This window comes from Hakea prostrata, chromosome 1, assembly GCF_041222555.1.
Source record: "Hakea prostrata isolate BN-2017 chromosome 1, UWA_Hpros_2, whole genome shotgun sequence".
Taxonomy (NCBI): Eukaryota; Viridiplantae; Streptophyta; class Magnoliopsida; order Proteales; family Proteaceae; genus Hakea; species Hakea prostrata.
Window position 1 is genome coordinate 73,660,523 of NC_142600.1, and position 5,159 is coordinate 73,665,681.

Below are 5,159 nucleotides of genomic sequence, written 5' to 3' on the forward strand. Positions count from 1 at the left end.
ATGTTTTTTTATACGAAATTTATTGAATGAAGGAGCTATTACAAGCAATGGCATATCTGTTGTAACGATTCAGAAGCCAATATTGAACATATGCTAAAAGACTTTCAGTTGCTCCACCAAAACCGTAAACCATTTAGTAAATGTTCTTAGTTGCGTTCAACAACAAAATTTGTTTTTGGCTCAAAAGAGAGTACCGTTTAGGCTGAAGGTTTTACCTATCTACAAGAAGAAAAAGAAGAAAGTCTTTAGCCATATTTCCTTAAATCCCAACTGTCTCAGAAGGCACAAATTTACATCTCAACATTTAAGAAGCATGAAGCAAGTCAAGATGCGACTCACTTAGTATACAACAGTTGAGCATTCATCTATAAATCGCTCTATCATCTTTGCAATCACTCCATACACTTCCCATATTCTATCTCTACTACTCTTTTTGAACAGTCTTGTACACCCCACTTTTCTGCAAATCAAACTAATTTGAAACTGGAAAATTAGCGACTGCTTCTTCTCTGGCTTTCGCAATGGAGGCATCAATTACAATATTGCTCCTTGTTGCTACCGCTATATACTTGACGTGGTTCACCTTTACCTCGCGTTTATTGAAAGGCCCACGAGTATGGCCTTTAGTCGGTTGTCTTCCAGGAGTGTTCCACAACTATGACCGCTTCCATGATTGGATCACTGATAATTTCCGCACATGTGGTTCGACGTTCCAAACATGTCTCTTTTTGGTACCTTTTCTTATGCGAAAACATGATTTGCTGACTTTGACATGTGATCCCAAGAACCTAGAGCACATACTTAAAACGCACTTCGACAACTACCAAAAGGGTGCCACTGCGCATGCTGCGCTCCATGATCTATTAGGAGATAGTGTCTTCGTATCTGATGGCGAAACATGGGTATCTCAAAGAAAGGTGACCGCGATGGAGTTCATTCCCAGAAGACTACGACAAGCCATGGCTCAACAATTGAACAAAACCATCAAGCTACGATTCTGCCCGATCCTTCAAACGACTCAATTGGAATCCACGACTGTGAATCTTGAAGACCTCCTTCTCCGATTAACTTTTGATAACATATGTGCACTGGCCTTCGGAAAGGACCCTCAGACGTTATCCCCCGGACTACCAGAGCATTGGTTTGGATCAGCATTTTACGTAGTTGTTGAGGCCATCCTACAACGATTTATTGTTCCCCAAGCCATTTGGAAGTTGAAGAAACGGTTTCGGCTGGGGCTGGAGGTTGGCATGAGAAGGAGCATTCAACATGTGGACCAATACCTATTAGATATCATCAAGACACGTAAGCTGGAACTAATGCAAAATCTTCAAACAAGACGGAAACAAAACGCACACGATGACATGCTCTCTAGGTTGATGAATCAAAAAGAACTCTTCCCCTCCGACACCTTGATCCAACATGCGTTACTCAGCTTCATCATAGCAGGACGAGAAACGTCATCGGTGGCATTAAGCTGGTTCTTTTGGTTACTAATGTTGCACCCAAAAGTGGAGGAAAAAATCTTGCACGAGACTTGCACGGTTCTAACGGATACACGTGGCGATGACACATCAAAGTGGTTGGAGGAGCCATTAGGGTTTGAGGAGGTTGGTCGATTAGTTTACTTGAAAGCAGCATTGTCAGAAACCCTCCGACTGTATCCATCGGTGCCAATAAACATACGGGAAGTCGTTAGAGACGATGTATTGCCAGATGGGACATTCTTACCAGCAGGTTCAAAGGTAGTTTACTCTACATACTCTGCTGGAAGGATGGAGTTGACGTGGGGAAAAGATTGTATGGAATTCCGTCCAGAGAGATGGTTGTCACCGGATGGGAAGAGTTACAAAGAGAAGAACCAATTTGAGTTCTTGGCTTTCAATGCAGGTCCTAGGATATGTTTAGGAAAGGACATGGCTTATATGCAAATGAAGTCCATCGCCACGGCGGTTTTGCTAAGGCACCGGCTGACATTAGTGCCCGGTCACCATGTCGAACCAAAGTTAACAATTAATCTGCCAATGAAGAATGGGTTGTTGGTAAAGGTGCACCATAGGGATCTCATGGCAGTGGCAGCTGAAATACGAGGATTGCAGGTGGAAGAGAGGAGTAAATAAGGTGCATCGAGAAACCATTTATTGTGTTCCATTAGTTTAATAAACAAAGTTGTGTATGTAACACAGTAATTATGTTTTGTTACATTGGTGTGTCATTTGAGGTGCTTGTGTTGTTGCTAGTGTTTTCACTTATGAGTGTGTGAACTTCACTTGGATGCCAAGAGGCGATACAGTAGTAATCTTCTATAGTAACCGACATGTTTTATATTCAAAGTGCTTCATGTTTTCTGATAGAGCTGAATATTCATCTAAGTTATTCATTCGTATATAGAATCTACAACTGAAGCTGAAGGCCAACATAGAGATCAAAAAGTCAGAGCAACAATATTCGTGACAGGATTTGACAAATGTCAGGGTTATTTTGGGTTCTTAAAAAAAAAAAAAACAAGTCCTCAATAAATAATAGGGGATTAGTAACTCGAAAAAAAAGAGCCTCCTAAATAAAATAATAATTGGGAGCTTTAGTAATTATCCCTATCAACTTTTATTTCTACTCAGCCTCACACCAGGTGAGAAGAAATTTCAAATTATTTTAGTCTTCAAATTTTCCTTATCAACTTTTAATTTAATAGTATATGTATCGGTAATTGAAAGTGTGAAGTTTGTCAAGATGTGGCTCAATCAATAACTTTGAATATTCATCTATGTTTGAACATTTATCTATAGGCATGTCTCCTTTTCATTGGTATACCTATAGATTGAGAAGTGTGACGTGTGTCAAGGTTATTAATATTTATAGGTATGTCTCAACGCTTGAGAAGTGTGAAGCGTGTCAACATATGAATCAGTCAGTAACAATTGAGTATTCATCCATAAATCACTTTATCATCACCTTCACAATCACTTCTTACACTTACCATATATTTTCTATCTCTATTACTCTCTTTGAACCTTCCTAAACACCCTTTATCTGTTGATCAAATTATTCCGAAAGACTAAGCAACTTCTTTTCTAACATTCTCAATGGAGTCATCAATGGCTATACTACTCTTTGTTGCTACCGCTATATATATGATGTGGTACGTTCACCTTAATTTACCTCTCATTTGCTTACAAGCCCACGAGTATGGCCTTTAGTCGATTCTCTTCCAGGAGTGTTCCATAACTATAATCGCTTCCATGATTGGCTCATCGATATTTTCCTTACATGTGGTGCGATGTACCAAACATTTCTCTTTTTTGTACCTTTTGTCATGCAAAAACACAATTTAGTGACTATTACGTGTGATCCCAACAAAGGGATTCACATCCTTTGTAATTCCGTTTCCCTACAATTCCCTCCTAGGATTGTGCCATGTGACATTAAGTGATCCAATGGTTACCCAATTCAAACTAAATTTGAATTTTATTTAAACCCGCCCATAAATTTAAATTTTATTTAAACTCTAGTTTGAATTGGGTGATCGTTGGATTACTTAATGCCACATGGCACAATCCTAAGAGGGAATTGTAGAGAAAAGAATTACAAAGGATGTGGATCCAAGAGAAAGGCACCCGCATCAAAGTTCACCCTAAGGAGACTACGACAAGCCATCACTTAGCGACTAAATAAAACCATCAAGCTACAGTTCTACCTGATCCTTAAAATAGCTGAATTGGAATCTATGATCGTGGATCTTGAAGATCCCATCCTCCGATTAACTTCTGATAACGTATGTGCACTAGCCTTTGGAAATGACCCTCAAACCACATCCCCCAATCTACCAGAGCACTAGTTTGGATCAACATTTTACATAGCTGTCGAGGCCATCCTACAGCGATTCATTGTTCCCGAAGCCATATGGAAGTTGAAGAAATGGCTTTGGCTGGGGTTGGAGGTTGGCATGAGAAGGAGCATTCAACATGTGGACCAATACCTATTAGATGTCATCAAGACACATAAGCTAGAACTAGAGCAAAATCTTCAAACAAGACGGAAAAGAACACGTGGACCAATACCTATTAGATATCATCAGGACACGTAAGCTAGAACTGCAACAAAATCTTCAAGTCGGAGAGAAAGAAAGCCCACATGATGACTTGCTCTCTAGGCTGTTAAATCAAAAAGAACTCTTTCCATCCGACACCTCCCTCCAACTCACGCTACTTAGCTTCATCTTAGCTGGACGAGAAACATCATCAGTGGCGCTAAGCTGGTTCTTTTGGTCGCTAATGTTGCACCCAGAAGTTGAGGAAAAGATCTTGCGTGAGACTTGCACAGTTTTAATGGATACACGTGGCAATGACATGCCAAAGTGGTTGGAGGAACCATTGGGGTTCGAGGAGGCTGCTCGTCTGGATTACCTAAAATCGGCATTGTCAGAAACCCTCCGGTTGTATCCGCCAATACCAATAAACAATCGGGAAGTGGTTAGAGATGACGTGTTGCCAAATGGCACATTTGTACCAGCAGGCACGAAGGTATTTTATTCTATATACTCTGCTGGAAGGATGGAGTGGACGTGGGAAAAGATTGTATGGAATTCCGTCCTGAGAGCTGGTTGTCACCTGATTGGAAGAGTTACAAAGAGAAGAACCAGTTTGAGTTCTTGGCTTTCAATGCAGGTCCTAGGATGTGTTTAGGAAAGGACATGGCTTATATCCAAATGAAATCCATTGCCATGGCGGTGTTGCTCAGGCACCGGCTGACATTAATACCAGGTCATCTTGTGGAGCCGAAGATAACACTTAATCTGCCAATGAAGAATGGGTTGTTGGTCAAAGTGCACCATAGGGATCTCACGGCAGTGGCATCTGAAATACGCAAGGAGAGGGAAGGAGCAACTCCGGCCAGAAACGTCAACTGCGGGAGCACCTTGTCCGCAGTTGATTAGATGGTCGTTGAAGCTACTCAAACTATGTAACTCAGGAGTAGGGATAACCAAGGACTGCATAACCTGAGGAGCGTTTGGTATTTGAACTTCTACTCTACTAGTCGATCTTCATTACATAAGGGGTCTATCTGATCGATCCTTGGTGAGAGACAAGGGACATGTTGAAACTGTATCTCGTCACATATGTTCTGTCAGTCGAGGTGCCCCAGGTGTTGCTGGTAGCATC

The 5,159-nt window shown here is 41.1% G+C and overlaps 2 pseudogenes; both read left to right on the top strand.

Moving 5' to 3' along the window:
• The first annotated feature begins 521 nt into the window (after nucleotides 1-521).
• Nucleotides 522-2,120, top strand: LOC149029963 (cytochrome P450 86A4 pseudogene; annotated as a pseudogene).
• A 1,418-nt stretch (nucleotides 2,121-3,538) lies between these two features.
• Nucleotides 3,539-4,933, top strand: LOC149029964 (cytochrome P450 86A22 pseudogene; annotated as a pseudogene).
• Nucleotides 4,934-5,159: the final 226 nt, after the last annotated feature.